Source organism: Triturus cristatus, chromosome 3_1 (genome assembly GCF_964204655.1).
Source record: "Triturus cristatus chromosome 3_1, aTriCri1.1, whole genome shotgun sequence".
Classification (NCBI taxonomy): Eukaryota; Metazoa; Chordata; class Amphibia; order Caudata; family Salamandridae; genus Triturus; species Triturus cristatus.
In genome coordinates, this window is record NC_140583.1 from 849197536 (window position 1) to 849215486 (window position 17951).

The 17951-nt window shown below is 42.4% G+C and overlaps 1 protein-coding gene across 3 annotated transcripts in view; it reads left to right on the forward strand.

Annotated features, from left to right (window-relative positions):
* Positions 1-7997: 7997 nt before the first annotated feature.
* GPR155 (G protein-coupled receptor 155) overlaps positions 7998-17951 on the forward strand; it is a 444365-nt gene continuing 434411 nt past the window's right edge. For all 3 annotated transcript variants that reach the window (XR_014978918.1, XM_085645260.1, XM_085645261.1), the window contains exon 1: positions 7998-8232. The gene's annotated coding sequence lies outside the window, so the exon portion shown is untranslated. The remainder of the gene's footprint in view (positions 8233-17951) is intronic.

The following is a 17951-nucleotide window of genomic DNA, read 5'->3' on the forward strand; positions in this document are numbered from 1 at the left end:
ATATATATATATATTCCAAATGAAGCGCTCGAAAAAGCGAAGGAGCCACACATGTTGTGGATTCTTATCGTTTTATTGGACAGGCAGCAGATTCCAACAAAATACTCTCAGCATTGCATCTTTAGCCATACGCGTTTCGGGTGATATCCTTGATTTTGGTGGAATCTGCTGCCTGCCCAATAAAACGATAAGAATCCACGATGTGTGTGACTCCTTCGCTTTTTCGAGCGCTTCATTTGGAATATATATATATATATATATATATATCAAAACGAAACACAATAAATGTCAATACGCTCTCAGGAAGGAGGCGACACACAGGGAATCGTTTTCCAAATCTTTACTCTACACAACGCGTTTCGGCGAAAGCCTTGGTCACGTGTCCAAGGCTTTCGCCGAAACGGGTTGTGAAGAGTAAAGATTTGGAAAACGATTCCCTGTGTGTCGCCTACTTCCTGAGAGCGTATTGACATTTATTGTGTTTCGTTTTGAAATTGAACACCGGCACGCTCCGCCGGAGTATACGCCACCTCCCATTGGGTCCCAGTATCCCGGAAGGAGCTCTTCGTACTGTTATATATATATATATATATATTATCTACTGGCGGTCGCCAGTAGATAGTTATAGTTAGGACCTATTTTCCATAGGAAATCCGCAACATTCTATTCCCAATAAGTCTGGCGCCGGTTGACGAATCTTCGCGAAATTTTCCAAACTTTTGGCCAGCTCCGTTCTGCTCCTACCCTGAAAGGTTCGTGGTGGTTCGTCAAGCGGGGGCCGAGAAAAAAGGGGGGTCCCAAAACACGTTTTCCCCATGCAATTTCCCATAGGATCTGTTGTTGCAGCTACAGCCCGAACCGCTGAACGGAATTACACCAAATTTGGCAAAGAGGTAGTCCTTCGTTCAGACTCGTGCCTTTTGCATAAATGGTGTGAATCCGTTCAGTAGTTTCTGAGAAAATTATAGTTAAAAGTACATATATATCTATGGCCGGGGAGGATCCGCAGACCATACCCGCACCGTAAGCGTACCCTCCCGATCGCCCGCTGAATGCTAATTGGCTGTCGAGTGTCTGTCTACATTCGAAACCAGGAACTGTTGGCGGCCATTTTCTGCCTCGGTAGAAGCGAGGCTGAAGAAGCAAGGGGAATACTTACATATACATATAAAGGGGGCAGAGTGGAAATACTCTGACCCTGTAGAGGTGCTTAGGGGGTCCCAGAAGGACCCCCTGGGGCCCCCTTTTTAAAAAAAAAAAAAAAACGGTGAAATGCGCGCACGGTGCGTGCATCCTATCGCGTTTGGTGCACGGATCCTCTCGCGTTGGTTGCGCGGATCCAAGGACATTTTTTTCTAAAAAAGACAAGAAATCATTGGTTGTATGACAACTTTCTACACTGAAAGGTAGGGTGTATATTTCTGTTTTTTAAAGGCATGATTCTTATTGGTTAACAAGAACTGATTGTAAGGAACATTATATATGATAAGCTGATATGTTGAAAAGTCAAGCACACTTGCTCTCTTGTTTAGCAACATTGTGTGCTGAACTTGTGACCTGTGTGCTCAGTGCAGTGTTCCATGACCTGTTTCTATGGTAACAGGCAGAAGGCAGATTGGGGGAAGGGTTGAAATGTATTTCATTTGGAAAGGGTTGAAATGTTTAACCAATAGAAATGTGTGTTTGCTTTTGAATTTATGTGTGAAGGATTGTGATTTGATGTTTACATGTATATGTGTGGAAAATGAAAGGGAAACTTTTCCATTCTTTGTTTTTGCTGAGAGGTGGACAGTGCAGAGATTCTGTAAAAGAAAATCTGGTGTGTGGCTGATATACTTCTTAATCTACAAAACAACTTGAAAGGTGAGTTATTTAATTGTGAGGGGATGTATGTAGACTATTTTGATTTTATTCAGACTAATGTATTTCTCCTGCTAAAGTGTAGGGAGTACTTTTTTTCTCTACAATCTTATTGACAGTGTGTGTGCATGTAGAAACCATTTTGTGATAAGCATTTGTGTTTTTCATGTGTTTGCAGACAGATAACTGTGCTGTTTTTATATTTTGGTAGAATTAGAAACCAGTCATTGTTTATGAATTTGTGAAATGAGTTATGTTTCTATATTAAAATGTAGTACTCCTTCTAGATGAAGAAATGTGTTTTGGTATAGTGCAAGGGATAGTGTTGTTTGTCTAGAATCACACAGTGAGTATGTGTGCATTTGGAAACCACTATGAGAGAAGCATTTGGTAACATCGTGTATTTGCTGACAGATAACTGTTTTAAAACCTGTCACGTTGTCAAGTTTTAGTAGCATTAGAAGCCAGTCTTTGCTTATGCATTGATAAAATAAGTCATGCTTTGACACTAATGTGCTGTACTTTAATATGTAGATTGTGTGTAATCTCCTTACCCCTTGCACAGTAGTGAATGAGTTTTGGTAAGCTGCTAGGGATAGTGTTACTTGTCTAGAATCACACTGTGAGTCTGTGTGCATTTGGGAACCACTGTGAGAGAAGTATGTGGTAACATTGTGTATTTGCTGACAGATAACTGTTTTAAAACCTGTCTTGTTGTCAAGTTTTAGTAGCATTAGAAGGCAGTTTTTGCTTATGCTTTGATTAAATGAGTCAAGCTTTGACACAAAAGTGCAGTCCTGAAATATGAAGATTGTGTGCAGTTCCCTTACCACTTCCACTGTAGTGAATGAGTTTTGGTAAACTCCTAGGGATAGTGGTGCTTGTCTAGAATCACACTGTGAGTAAGTGTGCATTTGGGAACCACTGTGAGAGAAGCATTTGGTAACATTGTGTATTTTCTGACAGATAACTTCTTTAAAACCTGTCATGTTGGCAAGTTTTAGTAGCATTAGAAGCCAGTCTTTGCTTATGCGTTGATTAAATGAGTTAGACTTTGACACAAAAGTGCAGTCCTGAAATATGTAGATTGTGTGCAGTTCCCTTACCACTTCCACAGTAGTGAATGATTTTTGGTAAAGTCCTAGGTATAGTGGTTGTTGTCTAGAATCACACTGTGAGTCTGTGTGCATTTGGGAACCACTGTGATAAATATATGAAACATATTTAAACTTTTCAGAAAAACACACATTCGCTGTATGATGTCATCAGTGATGTCATCAATGATGTCATTTGAGATGTCATCAGTGATGTCACTGACCATGTCATGAGTGATGTAATATGTGACGTCATCAGCAGTGCATTGCGGGGGCGTGAGTTATCGTTAGCTGAACTAACTATAACAGGGGAATTTCATGGGTTTTGTATGAGGGAAATGTCCAGCTAACTATAACGCCCCTGAAACTTATGTTTTTTTCAGTGAATTTCTAAGGTTTTTTAAATGCCAATTCCTAACTACAACGCCTCTGAAACCTTTGGTTTTTTCAGTGAATTTCAAAGGTTTTTTAAATGCCAATTCCTGTCACTCTTGTAACCGAACTTACTTGGTAAAGCCTAGGGTGACCACCAACATCCACGGGAGCGAAGACCAGGATCACCACTCTCCCCTAGGGTATATTCTTTGTCAGGAGCACAAGTGCACTAAACAACGATGTATACCACATAGAAGAGCCGGGACCAATAAAGGAATTCCAGATAGCCCACCAGGGAGGCGACAAAGTCTCGGGGGGACGACAGCAGCACGGTAGGGGACTGAGGACTGCAGTAAAAGAAAAATAATAAACAGGGAAACAAGATAAGAGAAGGATTAATTCTACCTCTGTACTGTGGTGAGTAACAATCGCCTTCCCCTTAGGTATGTGTATTCTGTGGAATAAATAAAGAGTGAGTACCTTCGCAAAATCCTTCTTTATACGAAGTGGAGGTTCGTTGTATGGAGCGTGAGAGTCTGAAGGGTAGTCAAAAGCAAGGGATTCCCCAATCTCGCTATTCTCCAATAAAAGGTTGATTCTTGGTGGCGAGACGTTAAGCAGCAATAAAGTTTCTGTTGAAGAAAAAGAAAAACCATTCAGTACGAGTCTAGAAAACTCCCACAAGAATCCACCAGGCTATCTGGAAATGATGGGGTGTTCGTATGATGGTTAACAGTCTGGTCGTTATGCCTCTTGAAACGCTCCAACATGAAATAAACTCAAACCCAAAAAAACGACTCACGAGCAACGTGAGCTAAACACTAGAAACGCCAATAACAGCAATGTCCAAAAGTGCGGCGGGAATTTCCTCCGCCGATGATTCCTCCAGGCGAAGGCGTTTTACAGGCAGCAAAGCTCCAATGAATCCCGCAACGCGGGCAGAAGAGTGGGGACGAGGTAGTGATAAACATTCACTATTAAGCGGAGCGAGATGCTGTGATACGCTCGGGGTTCCAAAAAAAGGATACAATGTGTCTTCACCGGTCCACGGCTTAGGGAAAGCAAATAAAGTTCCAAAGGAAAGGTAGTCGATCAGGAAGCCTCCTTTTTGTGATGGCGGGAAACCTTTCCGTGCAGCAGAGTTCAGCAAAATCAAGGAAAGAGCTAGGCGAGTTCCACAGGTGTAACAAGAGCTTCGGAAGCCAAGCAATGACTTCAAGGAGGGGCTTGGTTTAAACGTCCTCAGGGACCAATGAGCATCGTTAGGGGAGGGTTTGGGAGGGTACATCACTCTCTATCTATAGAGAGGCATTATGGGAGTTGTAGTGTATGTTAGGGATCGTGTTCAATGCACAAGTGGACGAGCGTGTAACAATTCCTAACTATAACGTGCATGAAACCTATGGTTTTTTCAGTGAATATATATATATATATATATATATATATATATATATATACATATGCATATATGAAGCATTATAGTTAACCATAGTGAAAGTGTATTCATGTTAAGTTAGTCATAGTTAATGATGTAGGCCTCAGTTAATGGCTCATGCTTATACTAAAAATGTTCTCCAGTTTCTCTGTTTTCTAACTCTTTTTTTCATTTCAAGAGCCAAGCTACAGTAGTTTGAACAAATTAATAGTTGCAAATCTTTTTGTTTCCGTGACAATCAAATATCAGTATGTGATCTGTAGAGAATGAATACTAAATAAATTTCCATATTTGCACCTGGGACAAGCTGAACGCGATGCACCATCCTGTTACAAGAAATGTTTTTGAAGGAAGTGTACCCATAAGCTTCCATTTTGTGATGTCTGGAAAGAAGGGCTACTGGGAAATGATGAATTCTAATTGGTCCCCACTTCTTAAGAACCATGGGGAGTATTTCATACTGCTGAGCTAGTTCATGTGGCCCTTGCTACTCTCTTGAAACTACATGTCCTATCTGCTCCTGCTTAACCCCTTCAGTGCCCATGACGAGCTGGACTCGTCATGGGCCGCGGTGGCGCTGTGCCCATGACGAGTCCAGCTCGTCATAGACCCCGCCCGCTAATGCAACGGCCGGCACTGGGCGGGGAAAGGGGCGGGCACTGAAGGGGTTAAAGAAGTAGACTCCTGAGCAAATCCATTGCTTTGCCTGACTGAATCTATATTTGATTCTGCCTTTAGAGGCTTTATTTGCTGACACCTGCTACTTAGCTTCTCCCGACCTCATCTGAATTTTCAGCTTAGCATTAGGAAATTTCGCTTCAGGGAAAACTGAATCTTTCTTATTCGATTTGCACATACCAATCTGTAAATAAGCTGACTTTGTATTTGCATTTTTGACTTGCTCTGCTATATAAAGGACAGCACTTTTATAAGATGAATATTGAACGATTTGAGTTTGTAACTTTGCAAATCTGTTGATAAACCCTCGTTTTCAAATCTACTCCTCTCTGTCATCTTTTTGTAGCTGAATGTGCTTTACTGTCCTTTATGAGTTGTTGAAGAGTTGATGTTCAGCCTCAATTCGATACAAAGGTCCATTCACTCGAGTACAGCTGGTACTTGAATTTGCACTGATGATTTGCATGGTGCAAACCCATCCTACGCTGCTGCATATTATAGTGTGTTAAAACATAGTTGACAAACAAAATAGACCCCTCTACATGATATTAATGTGAAACAGACAGGCAATGTATATATTTTGTATAATGTGAGACAAACACTGCATAAGTTACACATATGCGTCACTCTTCCTTGTGCACCAAGAGTGTTTACGCACTTCACTATTTTTGCACCTCACTGTTATTCATGTAAATAAATTGTGGGTGGTTACATTTTGTTTTTATAATAAAAACATTGTTTTGTTATGTAATTTTGTTATTTTGAAGGTCATAAGTAACATAGGGACCACTGCTCCTTTGAAGTTGAAAATAAGATACTAGACAAATAAGATGCTGGCTTCAGCCTACGGCTTTAAGTGAAGTGGGTCCATCGGGGTCTCAGACCTTGCAGTAATTAAAAACTGACATTGAAACAGCTCCCTATCGGGCTAGGTGTTCAGGTCCTTAACTTTAACGTCAAAAACACTGAGCAAATTCTAAACAATGACTAAAAAATGTTAAGGTATTCCATGTTAGCGGTGCAGTCCCTATTTAAATTTTACATATTTTACTTAATCATGCATTCCCTTAAAGAGTTTGCGTTTGTAAGGACGCTGTGCTTCTGTACTACTCTTGTGCAGTGTGTACTGTGAAATATGCTGCTTCTAGGTGTCAGTGTGTTTTCAGGTTGTGGGTGGGTGTTCATGATCGACATTATTGACAGCTCTTGGGTAAGACTGAAGGCAGTGTGAGTTTCTCAGAGTGAGTGTCAGTGGGTCATAAAGGTTTTAAAAATACATGGTCATCCATTCCTTGGCCTCTCTGCAGAACGCGCAGGGGTGTAGCTTCTGGGGGGGGGGGGGGAGGGGGTGTTTGGGGTGTTACTGCCCCTAGTAAATGTATTTTCTGGTAAGTATTTGGGTCTAGGTGCTTTCAGTCGGGTATGGTGAGGTGTCTGTTGGATTTCACCAGGAATTGTTCCATACACACAGGTAAAAAGGCACACACACTCTCTCACTCTGTGCTCTTAAAGTCTTTAAAATGTTTATTTTACAAAATATTGTGCTTTCCCTCATTTCGTAACCATACCAATTGTCATTCGTCTCCCTTTCTACTTCCCCTTTAGCCCCTCTTATGCACCCTGCTTGTCGTATTATGTATTTTAATATTATATGCCAATGTGATTGTTGGGAAGTCCAACACCCCCCAATCTTACTGGCCAAGCTACGCACCTGAGAACGCACATAGGAATGATTACGTGTTCCAATTGTAATTGCAAAAGTGTGTGGAGGCGGCACACAGTAGTCAAAATATAGACATGGAAAAAATATAAGAAAATGCAGTGCTTACAGTTGAAAGAGGGTGTGTATGTTGGAATAGTGAAATAAATGAGATGCAAAGAAGTACATGCAGGGGACAGATAAATGGCCATCAGTATGTAAAATGGAGAGGCTGCAGAGGAAAGTGGTGCGAGGGGAAGAACAGGAATAATTGAAAATCTGAAGCCAATTGTCTATTCCAAAGACCTTAGTCATGTCTAATTTGCAGTCTCTAATTTTCAGAATTGAAATATTTTCAACTCAAATGATTCACAATAAAATCATTGTTACACATTTATCTTACAGAGATTTAAAAAAAATAAGCATTGACAAAGACAATAGTACTGGCTTGTTTGCGGCATATGTCCTTTGTTGTATATATAACTCTGAAAGCATTACCAGAAAGCTCACAGAGAGGCACCAAAATACTGGTCTGCTGCAGCTATGAGATGCACAGGATTTTAGTTTTCAGGTTTTAAGCCACACTATTTATTACATAGGCCACACCTCTTGACAACGATTCCTATTTATGCTTCTTAGAGCCCAACCATCCCTACTTTTTTTATCGCACTTGAAGCCTACTTCGGCCTGCGAATAAGATGCTGGCCATATAAGAGGCTAACTTCAGCGTGCCGGTCAAATAAGAAGCTAACATTGCAGCCGCTTGCTCTGCTGAGACGACGTCATATTTGTTGTGGCTGAGGTAGAACCGCCCCATGAGACCCTCCTCATTGGTCGACGCTAGTGCCACTCTGATGATGTGCCTGCGCCTGAACCAAGAGATTGCAGAAGCCACTCGTGAGTCGTGACTTATCCACCGAGGGAAGGAAGTCACCGGAGCTGGCGCCTGGCGGAAGCCTGCTTGTCCGCTGCCTGGAAAGCGAGCATGAAGCTTCAGGCACTCGCCGCTCATACTGCAGGAGCGTCGCTCCACTTTCCTCGCTAGTGTTAAGGAAGGACACCCTCACGTGACCCAGGGAGACGAAGAGCAGGTAGGTGCCGCAGAAGCTGCCAGGCCGCTGCAGAGTACGCATACTCACCACAGCTGTGATCAGGGCTTCTGTCACGTGCACGGCACACAGCAGTGTTCTCAAGCTGCCAGTCATTGCATACAGCGTGCCTACAGATTTCGGCAACATCGATCATTAAAACCATTACATCCAAAATGTCTGTTTACAGATTGCCCATTACTAATGCATTGGGTTGTGAGAATCAAACCCTGACGGGCAGAACTTAGTTTGTACAAACCACCCACGTTAGCAAAATACTCCTTATGTATTTTGAATCCAGATTGCTTACGGTATTGCCTGCTTTTTTCATATGAGCAAGGAGATTTGTCCAGGTGCTCAGTATATGTTTACTATCCCCGCCTCAGCCTTCCAGTACGGGAGCCTAAAACACGCATGTCGTCAAATACCTGCCAAGTTTTCAGTTTGCCTATGAGTGACATTTCCAATTTTTCAGCATGATTGTGTGACATTTTTAGGCTCTTTGCGTGCCACTTTGGGTACTAATAGAGCACGATAAAAGCAACACAGCTATGTTAATGTTATGATATAAATGTCCCATTTGCTCCCTTTTGTGCAATCCAATATTTAGAAACAACCTTTATACTCCTGCACCGTCTCCGAAGTGCCTGCGTTAGGTCACTACCCTACTTCCCTGAATCCACAGTGCACATGCCTAAAATGCCAGGTCTGGCTAAAGGTGCAAGCTACATAAGACACATCCACTTAGAACCTACATGTTGGGTTTACAACTTTCCAAGTCTCTCCTTCCGCCGTTGGCACACTTCCACATATTGATTGATGGAGCTGGTATTTGCATTGGTGTATGCAAATAGGTTGAAGATTTCCCGTTCACAAAGAGAACAAATGCACATTGTTCTAACTGTCCTTTGTCAAAGTTTAACTTCGCCAAACAAACGCAGAACCAGCAAGTAATGTAGTGGGGCACAACAGGACATGATATAGGCACACTGGAACAGCTAAAATTGTATGTCAGTGATTTTGATTAGTAGAGCTATTATAGTATGCGCACAACGTGACATTCACTCCTCCCCATTTCTGACATTTTTCCACCCCGCTATGCCCAAGAAGTCTCAGAATCGGAGCATGTTGTCCAAGGCGTAGCCTTTTTATTCGCATCAAACCAGGTAATTTATCACAGTCAAATAGGAGAAAAACAACCTGTTTGGATATATAAAATTACTCACAGCATCATGTTTTAGCCGCATCAACCTGTCAAAGGCATTAAGTACATTAGGCACGACATTACACTTGAACTTCAATTTGGCCGTACACTTTAGCGGCAACAACATGTCAAAGGCAGTAAGAAAATTAGGCACGACATTACACCTGCACTTGAGCTTGGCAGTACAGTTGAACTTGGCCGACTCAGCCCGCCAAACTCCCCACTCAGCTGCGGACATTGCACCGGCAGGCCCCAACGCGCTACAGCAAACAGTTGCATTTTTTTAAATCGAGGGCACCGCATAGCGGCCAAGCTCCCCACTCCGCTGCGCACATTGTGCCGGCAGGCCCCAACGAGCTACAGCAAACAGTTGCATTACTTGAAATCCGGGGCACCGCATAGGGCATCGGCCCACTGGGGTACCTGAACACAGGCAGCCTCCCCAAGCTTCTACTCAGTCCATACATTGCGGGTTAGGGTAGTAGAGTCCAGGACTACTGGCAGGTCAGTTCACCTTTTCCGCCTACCCACTGTACACGGGGATCCTACCCCCTCCTGGGGTCCATACAGTTGCTGAGCTTCCATTATTGGGCATCTCCCTTTTTTAGTTAACTGTCAGTGCCCCGCCTAGCCTCGCTTGCTGGAGGTCTGAGGGGACAAAGAGGCCGAACATCCCAGGGCGCAGCCTTAAATAACCCTCCCAGGAATTCCTGCGCCCCCTGTTGTCATCACCGGCCCTCCTCCTTCAATCCGTCTCCTTTCTTTGCTGCCTCGGAAGAGGATCAGTCTCATGGCGCATGCTGTTTGCTATGGACAAATGGCGAGTGCAGCCATGTTAGTCCATGCAGGCGCGTGCATGAAAGCCCTCGGCAGAATTGATTCCAAAAGGCACTCACAATAGCAACGCATGTGCTGCTTTTGCCAGGCGAGACCTAAAAACAAGGTTATGCTGTATTATTACTAGAGCTCAGAATCAAACAATCATTGGCATAGTAAATAGGTCTCACCCTTGGTACCTTTTACGTTTTTAGCCACGCAGTACATTATCCTGGCTACTTCAATTAAAGCTTACTTCCTGAATATATTCACTTCACTTTTTGCTAAGACGAACACCTGAGACCACCGGAGCTGCTTGATAACATTTCAACAAATTGAACTGCATTTATTGCCCAAACAAATAATTGATTAAAAAAAAAAAGTACAACAATAATCTGACTCACGTGCAGCCCCACTGTTTTAGAAGCACTGGTGGCTGAGGCAATGGGATGATCAGCCCCTTTATTTAATTAGACACAAATGGATTAGCATACACTTATCATGGCTGAGCTTATATTTAAACGTGCGGTCCAGCCTTTTAAAGGAGGCTTGGTGTAAAAGAAATGATGCAGCAACGGAGCGTGGTTAAAAATGAAACTGCACCAAAACAGACGCGAGGCAGGTGAGCTAATTTACTTTGTATAAAAAATGAGTGGGCTGCTTTCAGAGTCTCCTTGAGTCTAATCCACTTCTCATACTAGTGTCCACACATTCACACCGGCAGCATCTACATTGTTGTTGTAATTCCTTTTGCCGCAGTTTGTGTAGTGTATTAACTTTTTAGCTTCAGACTCTTCATCACAATCTCCTCCCCGCGCCAAGAAATCCACACACTGCGACCCTCAAAGTTACTCACATTCAAGTCACTATGTTTTTTTTGCTATGACGAGCACCCGTGACAATCCCTGCTTAATAAAATGTTAGCAAATCGAACTGCATTTATTTCCCAAATAAATAGAATAAAAAAAAGTACAACTATTAACGGACCCGCATGCAGCCCTTCTGTTTTAGAAGTACTAGTGGCTAAGGCAGCAGTTCAATGGGACGACCTGCCCCTTCATTTTATTGGACAAGACGGGTTAGCCTACACTTAAGATGGCCGATCTTATACTTGAAGGCGAAAGCGTGGTCCAGTCTGTTGGAGGAGGCTTGTTATGAAAAGTTAGGTGCGTTGTTGTGGGACAACCCCAAATTTAACAATATACCCCAAGATAAGCACGTTCTTGTAATGGGATGAAAACGAGCAGTAAAAAGCCAGAAAACTAGATCAGCACAGTATTGTCATGCGACGAAAAGGAGAATCTTAAAGTCCCAAAACAAGACTTATCCATTGAGCTCAAGGAAGTGCGATGTTCGCATGGCTCATTGTGCTCGGGGAAGTGTGTTGTTCTTGTGGCTTGCAAACCAGCTGCGACAAGTTACCAAAAAGAGTGTTCACAAAATGTCCTAAATAACACGAAGAGTAATCGCGCATCTAACAGGGGCAGTCAGTAGTGGAGGTTACAAAAGGCCAAAAGGAGGTAAGTATATTCACCAAACAAAAGCCGGAATTTACAAAGGACAGTAAGAGGAACCAATTGAAAAGATGGGCGATGCTTGAAGCCCATTTTGTAGATACAGCATGTCTCGCAGAGACCGCGTGCATGCGCTGGCTAGGCAAGAACTAAACATTGTGGCATAAGGAAGCTTGAAACAAGGACTAACTGTTCGACCCATATTATATATAATCTAAGAAATATTCAGCCCTTCACAATTTACACACATGCCTCAGGGTGAGTTTTTGTTGTTGTTGTTATTTATCATTTTTATATCGCACAGCGCTAACCGGTTTAAAGTATTCAATTATGTGTGCAGGACCTGGCCTGTAGTAGCTAGCCTTGAGCATGCAAGCCACTGTCTTAGGCCTATAAGTATTGCAAAGAACGGCAGCTGAAGCAGACAGTCATATTGTATGAACTGTTTGGATGTGATATACAAGAAAGTCTTTCAGTGTGATCAGATTGCACAATAAACCACACACCCAATTGTTAGCTTAAAAGGCTACTTTTATTAGGGCAGGTCTGTTGTTTAAGTCATCAAATTATAATACATAGGTAAACCAGCCTTAATAATTAATACATTACTATGCCTGCCCCCCCCCATTACTCCTCCACAAAGTGCAAACACTCTCCAAACGACTCATTCCTACCACAACACATTCTTTCTTCCTCTTCCACTCCCAGCCATTCCATAGCTTCATTAATCTCTCATTTATAAACCACAAAACATACCCATACCATCTCCGCTTTCGTCTGATCCAAAGGTGCATACTTTCATCCATTCCCCTCCCCTATGCCCCAGTTCCACTGGCCCTAGTGGTAGATACACCCGCCCCTGACTCGCCAGCCCCCAAACTACCTCTAATAGGGAAAGTCCGTGGAAGGTGTTCAAACCATTATTCAGCTCCACGCCACAACTTGTCATGCCATAATCTTACCAACATCACCTGCAATGGTATAATACTCCATTCTAAACAGCGACAAAGGCACTCCGAACTGGTATAAGCATCCCTCTTCTTCCTTAATGTTCCTATCTGATAAAATCTCTATACCTACAGTTTTGCAAAAGGCTCTTGTTGTCCTGTTTCGCTTCCCTCTTGCTTTGTCCTCAGCTGCATGTTTGTGCACCCCTCTCCATGTTCTTCTAAGAACAACCTCAGTCCATAATAAACATGCCTATTTTCTCTTCAGTGGCTGCAAATTGTGCTTCAGCAATGTCATGCCTGACAACTCTACGAAGTTATTCTCTCCTATATGAAGAGCTTCCATATCAGGGCACCCTCTTCTTACAAAAAGATCTGCTAAAAATGTTAGTAATCTCCCCCATCCCTTTGTGCTTTTTTCCCACCACATTACGCCGTGTCTACTACTAGGCATATAAAAGTGGGCTTCTGCATATTTTGCTGCCTATCACACAGATGCGTGTCCCACAATCTGTGATCATTTCGTTCATCAACAGGCCCCTAACCCATCCTGCAGTAAAACAACGTATCAGTAAGCATAACATATTACCCTACAAGCAACTCAATGGTTTAACATACTAGTACTGTATAGCGAATTGTTACATTTTCGCATTTTATAATAAGTTTTAATTTTGAACGTTTTATGATGGTATTAGATTATAATTCCGTATAAATCTGTAAGCATTCATGGTAATCCGACTATTTTCACTCCTCCTGGCACTTGAAAACTTATAGAATGGCTGCTACTGATATGTTCATTTGTGTTTTTATATGAAATGATATGATGATTTGAGTATTGGCAATTTTTATGGAATTTAATGTTGCTTTTAAGATGTACTTTTATGTGGAATTCTTCGGAATTCCAAATCATATTGAATAAGTAAATTGAATACTTGTTGCAAGAGTGCAACTTCCATATTCCAATTCTCTTGATATTCTCTGTATGAAAACCCAGTCTTGTTTCTTCTGTAGCCGCCCCAACCATTAACCGATTTGTATCCTAATTTTCAGCTTGCAAGGCCAAGATGCCTGATGCCTTTCTCAAAACTTGTAATAAGTTGGAGGCCAGCATCCATGATCCCTCCATGTGATAAAATACATTGTCAAATCTTGTCCTTGGTCATACCAGAAATTCTTGCCAGGTCCTAACTTGTCAAAGATCATGCCCAACTTGTGCAGTATAGTGGACCAGTATTTCTGTGTCTTTGAACATATTGCCACCACACTCTTGAAACTCTTCCCATGCCTGCCTATACCCTCTTCTAGTCGATGCAGTGATGCACTTCTCAACTAGCGCTATTATTCTCACCCTCCCATTGCCCAAATATCCTGTGGCAACTCCTTCTTCCTGTCCTATACTCCTAGGTCAGCATCTGAAACCTCTTAATCTGTGAAAGAGCTAAAGCCTAAGCGGTATTATTGTTCGCTCCCTGCAAGGGAACATTTTGAAAACAATGTTGAAATGCAGACACCTTAATACAAACCCCCTCAGAAATAGCAGCTCCTCAGATCTCATTTGCTTGTTCACTAATTTGATCACTGTTATACCGTAAAGACTGAACATCACTTGCCTGTTAGCCAACTTTCTGTGCCTTATCCATAACATCACCATCAGTGCCAAAAATTTCAGGAACGCTGTGCTTTTCTCCGCTGAACTCGTTGCACTGGCCACGTCTCTGCACACCATCCCCAAAAAAGACTTCAACCCTTTGCTCCTGAGAAAATTTGCACCTGCTTTACTGTCTCGTCTTCCAAGAGATACGAACTAGCCCAGCCCTCAACCAACCTATACCCATCATGTGCCCCCTTGCTGAGGTCTGTGCCACACGCCGGAAGTAGCCTGGAGGGAGACCCTCATTGATGGGGATTCCGGGGATTGTGTCAAAGCTTGAGTGAGGGAAGTTGTGCCCTCTCCTGCTTGCAAAAGTCTGAGTCACAATTTTAGTTTTAAACAGCCACTTCACTTTGGACCTTTGCTACCTCATGTGTTTCTCATATTCACACAGTTGCAACAGTTTTACTGATTGATTTGATATGTAAACATATTTTTTATTGATGATAATCATAATCTTTTACAATGGCAATCCTGGTTTTCTGCAGCTTCTGTACGCTCTCCACATAAACATTGGCATATAATTTTATTTTATCCACAATTGTCAGGTTGGTAGTACTTGACAAGCTTAGTTATGCGGCACAATGTGGTGTAAAACGTCAGCTTCCTGCTCTCTGCTTGACAGTTGATGGGAATGCTAGAATCAGTGGGAAAGCCAACTTTTTGAGTTTATGCATGCTTTCCTAAATAAATAAATGTTAGCAGTAATAACACAGTGGCCAAATGAGAACTACAGAAATAGTATGATGTATTTGCATATAACAATCTTAAGTAGCAAATTTCATTATTACAATTAATAAATTGTCTATAGTTACATGCTGGTTTATTTATTTATTTAAGTGTTTTATAGAGCACAAACTTGACCCGTTAGGGTATCAGAGCGCTTTTCAGGAGAACAAAGCAATATACAGACATGCTTAGAATAAGGGCACGTATTTACAGTTTACAAACCAATTGCGCAAGACGAGATAACATATTTACAGATTACGTTTACAATTATTCAAAACCAGGCCCGAAGTTTCTGATGGGGTGGCTAGGTAGTCCGAAGGGAGGCATTGGACGGTCATAGATCAGGGCCATAGTGGTGGTTGAGGCAAAATTTAAACGAGAAATTTACCCATAAGGAAGGTTTTATATATATCTATGAAAAAAGGTATCCAGGAAAAAATACATCAATCATTCATGAAGAGAGCACATTTAATTACCCCTTCAAGAGTATCAAATATTCATTTAGAATACATCTGGCATCGTTTTCAAAATATCACAAGAAAACAGGCGTTTGTACAATGAAAGATACAATAACATATATCACACAACATCAATTAAATATATAACACACACCATCTACTACACATAACAATTAACCCAAATGCAAATTATTTTCATCAGTGTCCCCTTCTAAGTAACAGGCGGACCACTTGGAGGTAGTCAAACTAAAAGGGGGAAACACAAGCAGATCGATTGAGCAGACACGCAAGTTAGAAATAAAGAAGATACATTAGTCATTCAACCCCTGTCCTGAAGAGGCCTTAAGCTAATTTTGGCTGAAACGTGATCACGTCGACAGACATTGGATGGAGGAGTCACCTGAGCTTCAGTGATTCACAGACTGTCGTTGGGACGCCTGTAAAAAAAATTTGGGTCATTTTTGCCCCCTTTGCTTGTGTTTCCCCCTTTTAGTTTGACTACCTCCAAGTGGTCCGCCTGTTACTTAGAAGGGGACACTGATGAAAATAATTTGCATTTGGGTTAATTGTTATGTGTAGTAGATGGTGTGTGTTATATATTTAATTGATGTTGTGTGATATATGTTAGTGTGATATATGTTATTGTATCTTTCATTGTACAAACGCCTGTTTTCTTGTGATATTTTGAAAACGATGCCAGATGTATTCTAAATGAATATTTGATACTCTTGAAGGGGTAATTAAATGTGCTCTCTTCATGAATGATTGATGTATTTTTTCCTTGATACCTTTTTTCATAGATATATATATTGTCCCTTATACCCAGGTATCATAGGGTGATTTGGGTATACCCCTGTTGTTTTATTCATAAGGAAGGTTTTGGCATCCTTTTTGAAGTGAGTCAGAGAGGGGATTCTTCTGATGTCGGGTGGGAGAGAGTTCCATATTCTTGGAGCAGCCTCAGAGAAGGCCAGATTGTAAGTTTTTTTTTTCTTTCCCGAAAGCGTGCAGTTTGAAGCAAAAGGTCTTTGGCAGATCAGGAGTTTCTGATTCCTCTGGAGATCACAAGTTTCTGTGCCTGTTACGCGGGGGAGTTAGAGTATAAAGCTTTGTGCGTGATGCATGCTAGCTTGAGCTGTATTCTAGCCTCCAGGGGAAGCCAGTTGAGAGCTTTCAGGTGTGGGGAAATATGATCGTATTTCCTTGTGCCGGTAAGTAGTCTGGCGGCCGCATTGCGGCAGACTTTAGGAGGTGCCAGGGAGATCTTGGGTAAACCCGAGAGGGTAGAGCAGCCATATTCCAGTCTAGAGATGACACGTGCTTGGACTGCCATTTTTGGATCAGGAGTATCGAGGAAGGGTTTCAATTTCCTAAGGTAGCTCAGGTGGAATCTGGCTGTTTTGGCCATCGAATTGATGTGGTCCCGCATGTTCAGGTTGCTGTCGAAGGTAATTCCCAGGGATTTGGCTGAGTCCACAATGGTCGGTGGGCAATTTAAGGCTGTGATAGCCTTAATCCATGATTGAATCTCAAGGGTTGGTATTGGGAGAGGAGACCAGGAGAAATTCTGTTTTCGTTGCATTGAGGTTGAGTTGATTGGATGCGAGACATTGGACGGTGAGTTTCAGGGCTTCGTTCAGGGAGAGAATCTCTTAGAGAGATGAGGTTTTGAAGTAGATCTGAGTGTCATCAGCGTACGTATGATAGGAGATATTAGCAGCGCGTTATACTTCGGTAAGCGGTTCTAGGTAAGGATTGAAAAGGGTTGGGGACCCGGTTGATCCTTGAGGGACTCCAACCAAGACCGGGGATGGTGACAATATGTTTCTGTTGATTAGGAATCTCTGTGACCGGTTTTGGAGGAAGGACCTAAACCATTCTAGAACACTGCGATCCAATCCCATCCTGAGTTTGAGGCGTTCGAGTAGTTTTTCATGGTTGACCGTGTCAAAGGCCAAGGATAAGTCCTGGAGAATTAGGAGACAAGTTTTGCCTTGGTCAAGGGCTTGGAGGGCATCATCCACGATGTGGAGCATGCTGGTTTCGGTGCTGTGCCCTCGTCTAAATCCTGATTGGAAGTCATCGAGCAGGTGGAAGTTGTTGATGTGTAGACTTAGCTGCTGTTGCATACATTTCTCCAGCACTTTGGCTAAGAGGGGGATGTTGGAGATGGGTCTGAAGTTGTCGGGGGAGGCTGGATCCAGCGACGGCTTTTTCAGAATGGGGAGGACTTGGCTGGCTTGTAGAGAGTCAGGCATCGTTCCCTTCTGGAGGGAGGAGTTGATTATTGTAGTCCAACTAGGAATAATGGATTGGGCGACGGCAGCTAGGCAGTTGGAAGGGAGCGGGTCATTAAAATGGTTGTTCAGGTTTAAGGTAGATAGGATTTTAGAGATTGAGTCT